Source organism: Sarcophilus harrisii, chromosome 2, assembly GCF_902635505.1.
Source record: "Sarcophilus harrisii chromosome 2, mSarHar1.11, whole genome shotgun sequence".
Taxonomy (NCBI): domain Eukaryota; kingdom Metazoa; phylum Chordata; class Mammalia; order Dasyuromorphia; family Dasyuridae; genus Sarcophilus; species Sarcophilus harrisii.
Window position 1 is genome coordinate 33,965,244 of NC_045427.1, and position 11,241 is coordinate 33,976,484.

The following is an 11,241-nucleotide window of genomic DNA, read 5'->3' on the forward strand; positions in this document are numbered from 1 at the left end:
AGGAATATGGTTTATATTAAGGCAGATATATAACCTATATCAAATTGCTTTACTGTCTTAGGGAAAGGCTAGAAAGGGACTTAATTTGGAATTCAAAAAATTTTAATGAATGATCCAACTGTCTTTATATATAATTGGAAACATACAATACTATAAGAATCAGTTGGAAAAAAAAAAACAGAATTAGTACTATAGTCAGCATTTTAGGCACAAGTCTGTCAGGAATGGTTTTTATTAACTTTAAATCTAAGCATTTCTACTTAAAGAGAGAAATGTGCAAATCAGAAAATTTTCTCAGGAATTCATCAAACACAACATACTCTGAAATAATGTTTAAGGGGATACTAAATGAGGAAAATTCACTAAATGACAAAGTTTAGGGATAACATTTTAATTCAGTTAGGGGAACAGAAATTCTTTTTGTCAAGGCCTATTGCAATCATGCATGATTTAGAATCTCTTTAGAATCAGGTAAATAATAGGGACTAAAGAAGGGGGTTCTAAGAGAAGGGTTGAATAATCCTGATCTTAGAACAGCAGCTGCTGTAAATTTAAGACTCTAGAGAAAACAATTGTTCCCCTGAGATCAGGGCTGAATGATACTGGGAGGTTTTGGTTCAGGGCTGGGGCACTGTGGAGAGGTGGGTGAGTGTTTTGCTCACAATAGTATATGGCAACATCCTCAGGCTCCAGCTTGCTGATTGTGAGAGTGAAATCTGTCCCAGACCCACTGCCACTTAATCGAGAGGGAATGCCAGAATTTAAATTGGAAACTCTATAAATCAGCAATTTCATAGGATTTCCTTGTTTGTGTTGGTACCAGTGTAGGTAAGTGTTCCCATTGCTGTGGACCAGGCTCCGACTGGCCTTGCAGTTGATGGTGACTCTCTCTCCCAGAGCTACGGACATGGAGGCTGGGGACTGGGTCAGAATGACTTCCCCTTGGGAACCTAAAATTAATCATAAAATATTTGAGGTTATAGAATCAAGGTTATTTGTGCTCCTTTCCCAAATTCTCCATTTAAATAATGACAACTAAAATCTATTAGTTCCTCTTAGCAAAGCCCCTTTCTTCTAACTCTTGTATTATCTCTCAAAGATATTCACACTGAGGCAGAGAATGCAGCAAGCTCAGGTTATAAGGGACTCTCGGGGTTGCCTTTTCCTCTTCAAAATCTCCCCACATTCTTCTCTCTCACCTAAGAGCCAAAGGAACAGGAGACAAAGTTGCTGAGCTACAGACGCCATCTGCACACGGGCTCTGTCCAGTGCTGATCCCTTCCTCAGGAGGACAAACCTATTAATAAAGATGTTGAGTAACAGGGAGGAGTTTAGAGGAAGAGTGAATGCAAAACAATAGTTTAAAAAAGGAGCCCTATCATCTCCATGTCTCTAAACATTCTGAAGAGTTCTCCCTTTCATATTTCTTGTCAGAAATGAGACACACTTTCAACCTTCAAAGAGTGAAGTCTCCCTCAAGTGGTCACATGATGAAATCACTCTATCATTTAGTCTGTTTTTCCTCTACCAAATTGCCTTTCTCCTTTCATCTCCTTCCATTCTTCTTACTAAAATATTCTCCACTCAGTCTTTGATCTCAGGACATACATTATTTTATGTTCTCATAACTTCTTTTCTCTAACTCCCATCCCACCTCAAAGCCAATAATTAGTGATGGGACTTAGGCAAATTCAATCTTGATGAAACTCAGTTTCTCAATTTGTAAAAATTTGAAGAAAAATAATTTGGTAACCTATATGGCAAGATAATTTTTGAAGTAAGATTGCTTCAGAAAATATAATGCCCTGGAACAATGTAAGTTATTATTCTTAGTTTTATTACCTCGTTTTTTTCATCTGGTTCTAATGAGTTCAGATGGAAACAGTCCTTGTACAAGTAACTATTCTACTGGCTAATATTTTATATTGAATATACCAAAGGAAAATAAATAAGAGGTTTTTTTTGTTCAAATGAAATTATTAGGACATAAGCTCTAGGTTTTTGGGCCTACTGAAGGTATCCTACAGGCAATAATAAGAGCAACCATTCCTACAGCCCTTCAGTGTTTACCCCAAAAAAATTACATATTAGCTTGTTTGATACTCATAAGAACTGCATTATGTAATTACTATTAATATCTCTCATTTAGACTCTTTTCCTTTTCTTCTTTTTTCTCCTTAAATTCTAGTCTAGCCCTCAATGTTGATGTAGAAATAAATTTTGGGGTTTTTTTAAAGTTCACTGAAGAAAACAACCACTTTAAAAATTATGAGGCCAAATGGAAAAGGAAATACAAAAGCTAAGTGAGAAAAACAATTCCTTAAAAGTTAGACCTGGACAAGTGGAAGCTAATGACTACGAGATATCAAGAATAAATTTAAAAATTCCAAAGACTGAAAAAATAGAAGAAAATTTAAAATATCACATTGGAAAAACAGATGACCTGGAATGTAAATCCATGAGAGATGTCAGAATCACTGGACTACTTAAAACCTATAATCAAAAAGAAGACCTGGATTGCATCTTTCAAGAAATTATCAAAGAAAACTTCCCTTGCATCCTGGAACTAAAAGGCCAAATAGATATTGAAATAATCCACTGAAAAATATTTTTAAAGACTCCACTTATCACCTCAGGAAAGAGATCCCAATGTAAAAATTCTAAGGAACACAATAGTCAAATTTCAGAACTATCAGGTCAAGGAAAAAATACTGCATAGACCAGAAATAATTCAAATATTAGGGAGCCACAATCAGGATTATATAAGTCTTAGTAACTGCCACACTAAACAATCTAAAGTCATGGAACATGGTATCATAGAAGGTAAAGAAGCTAGGACAACAACCAAGAATAATCTGTCTGGTGAAAATAAGCATAATACTCCAAAGGAAAAAATAATCATAATGTAAGGATTTCAAGATTTCATAAGGAGTGCAGAAGTGAACAAAAAAAATTTTGATGTTCAATATCAATGCCCAATAAAAACATAAAAAGGAAAAAATGGAAAAGAAAACATAAGGGATAAACTGTTTACATCCTACATGGAAAGATGATACTTATAATTCTTAAAAGCTATACCATTAATAGCATAGATAAAAGAAATAAACATAGATGTTACAGGTGAAAGATGAATTTAAGGGAATAACATACAAATCAATTAAGGGATGAGAAAAAGGAGTATACTGGGTGAAGAAGAAAGGGAAATGTAGAATGGGTAAATTATTTCACATGAGGAGGCACAGAAAAACCTATTACGTGGAAGAAAAGATGAGAAAGTGAGTGGTGAGCATTGATTGAGTCTTAGTCTCGTCGGTATTGGCTCAACAAGGAAATAATATATACAATCAATTGAATATAGAAATCTCTCTTACCTCATAGAGAAATAGGAGGGGAAGAGATTAAGTAAAGGTGGAAATTAAGAGATTAAGGAAACTAAGCAGGGCCAACAGAAAGGAGAGTAGATTGAGCAAGTAGGTATGAATCAAGTCAAAAAGAAAAAGCTACACATTCAAACTCTGGAGAGTGTATTTGTAACTTTCACATTGTGGTAAAGGGAAGAGAACTAGCTAATTTTGCAGTGTCCAAATGATGTAAAGCATGCTATCCACCTCTAACAGAAACAAAGGACCCAGTTTGCAGAATGAGACATATATTTTCTGACACAGGTTTCATGAGTCATAAGTAGAACTTGACTTGACTGGTCTTCTTGTTTAGTTCTCTATTCATTGTGCCATGCTAAGATAAAGAAAACTAATGGCAAAATAATGGTTCGTGAAGGAGTAAAGTAAGTAAACTACAGCTTTGTGGCTATTGAACAGTGTAAGGTTCATAGATGAATTGATAATTCAACTGAATATTGATTACCTACTTTCTATGCTAGACGATGGGAATCCTGTCACGGACCATACCTAGGTAAAGGGACAGGTCCATATGCTCTGAGAGCCTCCACAGCTGTGAATCATAAACTTGAAGGAGTTGCAAAACAGCCTCCACAGATGTTCCTTGTGGGTTGAGAATGAAATAAATTGGAGGCAAGAGGGAAGAGGAGAGGTCAGGCAACGCAATTGCCTCTCAGTCTCCTTATATCTTCATAATCCTCTCAAATGAAGAGATCCATTCTACAGGTCTGAGTTAGACCTCCAGCAGCCACTGGCAGGTGGCTCCCACATCATATCAGAATCCAAAGGCTAAAATTAAACAGGCATTGACCTCATGGAAAGTTTGGTTGTGCCATAGTATGCATAGGGGTAATAATATCCCTAAAGGTTAAAAAGTCAGTTGGTGCTAGGTTTTAAAGGTTTTTTAAGTAAAAAAAAATTTATATTCAGTCCTAGAAGTAATGGGGCAACTAATGGAGTTCATAAAAAGAGAATGACATAGGTTACCTTTACATTTTAGGAAAAGCAATTTAGCAGCTATGTAAAAGATGTATTGGAAAGCAAAAGACAAAGATGGGAGATTATTGAGTCTAGGCAAGAGCCTGAATTAGGTTAGTAGCAGTGTAAGAAAAAAGAGGGAAATGAATGCAAGAGACATTATAAAAATAGAAACATGATTTGGCACCTAAATGTATATGGAAGGTGTGAGTGAAGAATCAAGATCAACACAGGAGTTTTAGCTCAAGTGAGTGGAAGAAGCTGTCGGCTGCATGAGCACCCAGAGAATGTGACGAAATTGAAAGGATAGAGTAAAATTAATGAATGCCACAATCAGGAAATCTTTCCTGTTTGCCTTTTTATTAATTTTCTCTTCCCTAAATTAATTTTACATTTTCTAGCATGTTTTATTCTAATTCTAATTCTAATAAATATAGGATTCTTCATTATATACCAAGCTCCTAAAGTTTTGTTTTCACATCCCTAGCACTTAACATAACACATTATACCCAGAGGACAATACGTGTTGAACTAAATTGAATTTATATGTCAATGAAAATATTTCTTTAATGTTAAACCATGACTGACCTATCTGACCTAGAAAAGAAGTGTAACCTGGATGATCTGCTGGGCAACCAGCAGTTCTGAATGTTGTGACAAACACTGATTTTTCGTGAATCGCCTCCTTGGCAGAGGAAGACAAGGAAAAGGTGAGTTTTCATCTCTCCATCAAATTGTTACTTGGAATTTCCAGAATCCCTGCCACTTTTCAGCAGCACATGGAAAAAGTAGTTGATGATACAAACTATTTGGAAATGTTGATTTATCTGGATTATCTTACTGTAGCAAGAACAGAATGAAGTAATTGTGATAACTTACTGCCAAGAACCACTGGTCTAAAGTTCTCAAATGACTGGGGAGAGTTATGCAGAACTTGGCAATTTTGTTGATTACAGAGAATCTCAGCAGAACTGAGAATCAATCCTGAATGATATTAATTCATCATCTAACCACTAATATTCCATTATCAAATGCAGTCCTATAAGCTATGCCTCTTATAATTATTTGTGCACATGGCACATTCTTCAAACCCATTCCCAAACCCTGGGAATGAGCTACAGTTGTTATCCAAAAAGTTGTTTCAGTTAATCTCCCTAATCAAACAAGAATTTAAGTGTCTATTATATAACAGGCATTTTATACAACAACCAAAAAAATGCCAGTTCCTGCCCTCCTTCTGGATTTGACTACATAGGTAACATATATATGGGTGTATATGCATGTATGGTGTTCCTATAGGTGTGTTTGTGTGATATAGGTCTGTGTATGTATAAACACAAATAAACAAGACATGGTAGTAACATGGAAAGTAAAGGCGCAAATAGCTGGAAAGAAGGGAGTAGATATGAAGAGACCAAGAAAGATTTCATGCAGAAGCTGGCACTTGATCTTAATTTTAAAGAAAATTAGAGATTCCAGGAGAAGGAAGTGAAGAAGGAAGGAGTCTAGTGCAATGCCCAGAAAAGGAAGATGGCATTTTGTTTGTGAAGATAGTAAGTAGACTGCAGAACAGAAGAAAGTCATATTTTAGAAGGCTGGAAAAGTAGAATAGAGCCAAGATGTAAAATTGTTTAAAAAAAAAAAAAGAAAGAAAAGCAAATTCAAACTTTGGCTACATGAGGCAGGCAATATGCTTGCTATACTGTTCCCAGGTCAAAACACATCTAGAATATTATGCTTCATTTCTAGGCACATTTTAGAAAAGACATTGATGAGTCAAACCTGTCTATATGATAGAAATGAGAGATGGCAACAAGGATCTACAATTTATTTCATATGAGAATAAGTCTAAGAAACTGGGAATATTGGATCTGAAAGGTTGTTATGGAAGAGGCTTTAGACTTATTCTGTTTGATCCCAAAGGATATAACTAAGAGCAATGAAAGTTTAATGTAGAAAAAAAATCTTCTTAATTATTGGTGTTTTCTAACAGTGGAAGAAATTGTTTGGATGGGGGAAGGAGAAAGCAATAAGTACTCTCCTCCAACAACACATAGACACAGAAATAGACATACACACATGCACACACACACACACACACACACACATACACATAAACACACAGGAGAAGATGCCTTCTCTCTCAGGGTCCTCCAGCCCCTCCCCTCGTCCTATTGGGAATCTGTGCTCCACCCACACACCCTTCCCTGCTCAGGACAGTCTGTAGACCACGGGTCGTGTCTCCACGCGTGTCATGGAGCCTTTGGATCGGCTGGTCCTCCCGGATGTTCCTCGCCCCGCAGCGCCCGCGGCCCTACCTGTGGGCTGCTCCTTCCCACATTGCGCTTGTCCCCTGTGAAGTCCCACCCGTGTCCCCGAAGAGGCATCCCTGGGCCCCCTTCTCCCTCCTCCCAAGGTTTCTTAGCATTGTTACCACCGACCCCCTGGTGAGGCTGGGAACCTGCAAGGAGACTATCATATCCAGACCAGTTATCCATTAAAAATAAAAGTTGAGGGTTCCAGTTTTCAGAAAGGGAAGGAGAGGCAACTAGAAGGTTCCATGGACAGAAAGTCCTGAGTTCAAATATGCCTCAGACACTTCCTGGCTGTGTGTCCCTGGGCAAGTCACACCTGTTTGCCTCTGTTTCCTCATCTGTAAAATGGGCTGAAGAAGGAAGTGGCAGAGCCCTTGTCAACCTTTTCCCAGAACTGGGTCTAAGGAAGACAAACCAGCAGCAGGGTCTCTTCGAGCTCTATTTCTCTCAAGCTGGGTATGCATGAGGAGCTGCAGATCGAACTGGGTTCCCAAAGGGGGAGGGGAGGGGGACTAGGGATCCGTAAAGCAAGGAGGTGCCCCCGACTCAGGATGTCTGGAGAAGCCTAGTCCATTTGTGGACACAGCAGGAAGCTCCTGATTTCGGTCAGGGAGCACCCGGAGGATGGTTGGAATGAGTCCAGAGAGGCTCCGGTCAGTGGAGCTTTCTGGTCCTCTGCTGATGGGGGGGTCAAGCCAAGCTTTGCCCCAGATGGGGTTCTCCATTCTCCCAGTCACACGGGTCCTCAAACCTCAGCGCTGCTCTCCGCAACCCTCTCACCCAATCTGCTGTCAAATCCTTGTTCTACTACTGTCCCTCCATTCACAGCCCAAAGCCAGATGCAAGCCCCAAGATTCCCAATGGGCCTCCCTGCCTCCTCTTCCCTTCCTCCAGTGCATTTCTAAGCTCCCGTCAAATGATTTTTTTTTTCTCTAAAGCAGTTCTTATCCTGTCACCTTGCTGCTCTGACTCCCTCTGACCCCCAGGAGCAAACTTAAATTCCTCATTTAAGGCCTTTTCTAACTTAGCCTGTGCCTACCTTTCCAGCTTTATCACACCTTACTCCACTCCACTGTACTCTATCATCAAACACGGCACCCCGTCTCCCATCTCCACATCTTTGCCCTGCCTATTCCTGTCTGGAATGCGCAGATTTTTTTTTATCTCTAATTCTTTTTTTTTTTTTTTTTTTTTTTTTGCTGAGGCAGTTGAGGTTAAGTGACTTGCCCAGGATCACACAGCTGGGAAGAGTTAAGTGTCTGGGGGTCAAATTTGAACTCAGCTCCTCCTGACTTCAGGGCCAGTGCTCTATCCACTGCGCCACCTAGCTTCCCTACCTCTAACTTTTAAAGCAAAAATTGAAAAGTAAATACAGACAATGACAATTTTAAAGAATTGGTGGATTAACGCGTCCTAGCTGTGTGATCCTGGGTAAGTCATTTTACCCCAACAGCTTCAGCCAAAAAAAAAAAACAAAAAACAATTGGTGGGTTAAAGAACAAATTATAGAAACAATTTTATTAAAGAAAGTTACTATTATAAGACAACAAACCAAAACTGAGGGGATTCAACTAAAGAGGTTCTTGGGGGAAATGTGTATGAGTAAATCCATATATACACTTATATTTATACATATATAAACCTATCGATATTTCCCCAAAATAACCTGTTTAGTTGAATATATATAAAATACCCTATATAATATATATGAATGTATACACAATACATATGTGTATATATGTCTGTGTATGCACTCGCATTATATGTTAATCATTGTACTAATAAAAGGTAAAAGGAAAACCCAATACACAACTTATATATATTCCAGTGGAATTTATTGAAGGATTTGACTTACAAATCTTGAATGTAAAACAATTTCGGAGAGTACAAAAACTTCCAAGGCACCCTGAGGAAGGAAGGTTCCTCCACATCCAAAGATTTCTTTTTTTTTTAAATATGCTTAACTTTTCTCTACCAACTTAATAAACCACAAATATTTTAATGAACAAAAATATAGTAAAATGTATTTTAAATTTAACAAGATAGTAAAATTTCTGTGCTTCCCTCTGAATTTTTTCCTTCTCTGTATTTTTTTTTTGTTTTAGTGGTTTCATTCTCATTAAAGTCATCCTTCCCCACATAGAAACCCTCCCTTCTAACAAATGAATATAGTCAACAAAATCAATACATTATTCATATCTGAAAATGCATTTCATTCAGCAGTTTTAGTCCATCATCTCTCTACTCAGAGGTAAGGGGCCCTCTTCATCATTGGCCTTCCAAAGCCATTAATGGTCACTATGTGAATTATATTAATAACAAAAACAAAAATCACATGATTATATCAAAAGATGAAAAAAAGCTTTTTGACAAAGTACAAACACCCATGTTAAAGAAAAATAAGGACAATGGGCTTTTCCTTCACAAGATAAACTTTATCTAAAGCCAAAAGGTAGCATTGTTTGAAATAGAAAAACACTAAAGGCCTTTTCAGTAAGATTAAAGGAAAAGCAAGACTGCCCATTGTCATCACTAATTTTATACAGATTTTTAAAAGCAAACTATATTTAAAAAGAAGCTGAGTGAATAAATATAAGCAAAGAGGGGAAAATATTATTTGCAGATGGTATAATAGAGTTTCAACTAAAAAATTAATTGAAACAATAACTTCTGTCCAATTTCGATACAGAAAAACTTCTCAAAATCTTCAGCATTTCAATGTTATTAACAAAACTCAGTAGGACTTATCAAAAGAAATTACATTCAAAGTATCTATAAATGTTTAATATATACGGGAATCCACCTACCAAGTCACATTCAAGGTTTGCATTAATACAAACTAAAAACACTCTTTACAGAAATAAGGGAAGACTCGATATTTGTTTATGATTGGCCTGCATTTTGTGTTAAGCAAATATCCCAATCTATGACCTTTCTCTGCTTCTCCAACCTTTTAAGTTGTCTTTTAGAAATATCCTACTATTTGGCTACAATTTCCAACTTTCTTCTGGTTTTGTTTATAACAAAAATATCAAGATTGATCTGATTCTTCCTCTTCAGCAAGAAGTCCACTTAAGCACTGAACAAGGATCTTGTAATTAGACTATCAATAGTCAAATTAATATTTATTGATAGATCATCATATTTTCCCACACTCACAGCAAATGACCAAGGGTCAGTTTTCATTTTACTTTGTTTCCTATGTTGCTATGGCCAAAACAATTCATTACTAGATAATGATACAAGTGATTCCTGAATCCGGTACCTGTAATATCAGATCATAATGATTATAATTAGTATTTTAAAAAACAAGAATGAGAAAAATGTAAGACATACAAGTGAAATAATTTTATCTTGAACTATTTAAACAAGTAACTAACAATCAAAAATGGACAATGGACCACAGACAAATCAATCTTAACTATAAGAATTTTACATAGAAATTAACTCGATGTAAGTTAATTTGCTACAAAGCTAAAAAAGCACAAACAGTACATTGATCAGCAAATCTCTGACAAAATTAAGAGTGATGGCAGCCAAAACTACACCAGGCCAGAATATGACTTGATTTTAGAAGTATTATCCAAAAAAATGATGGATAGTTCTCAGGGGTATGGTCTCATAAAACAGAGAGAAGCAGAGGAAGATAAAACTTTAGTGTGATATATAATTAAGCAAAATCCTCCAAAGCACATTTAAAATAAAAATGGAAGGAAAACAAATAAAAAACAAATAAAAAAAGATCTATAACATTTGTCATAAAAATATTTTTCTCCTTCAAAAGAAGTGGAATCATCTCACCCAAATGCTACCATCACAAAATTGGATGTGCTCAGAGAACAGAGTGAAATGAGAATAAAGAGAACAAAGATGAGAAAATTGGACAGCCCAGACCAAATACACACTGAGGAGACCCGTATTAAAAATGATGCGATTGTGTCATTGAATCTGAGAGTAAGATACCAAGGCGATGGAAAAACCTGAAACCTTATTAAAACTGAAAAAAGGGACTATGAGAAAGAACATCAGGAACTACTGACCTACATACCTTCCCTTCCAGTTATAGAGAATCTTTATAAGACTCCTCTAAGTGACTCAGTTATTCAAAAAACATTTCTTAATGGGTTTTTTTTGTATGACCCACTATGTTAAGGGCTAGTGATATAAAACATATAACATATAACATAGGCTATATATATATATATAGGATATTAAAAAAAAACAAAAGCTAGTCCCTACCTTCAAGGAATTTGTAATCTAATCCAGTCAGGAAGTATGGCAAAATAAGAATATAACTAATGAGGATATTACTAAAGATTAAGGAAAGCAGTCCTTAACAATAGACCACATCATTACCATTTCAAAATTAACTGAAAGATATATAGAATTTGGGATCCCACTGTTCAAAGGAATTTGGTCAGACAGAACAAAATGCCAACTTACAGATTCTTTTGCCACAAGAGGCTTTCCACCCATAAATTAAAATCATCCTAAAGATAAAATAATGGAAGTAATACTGTTCTACAATTCTATGCTCACAAATATCAGGC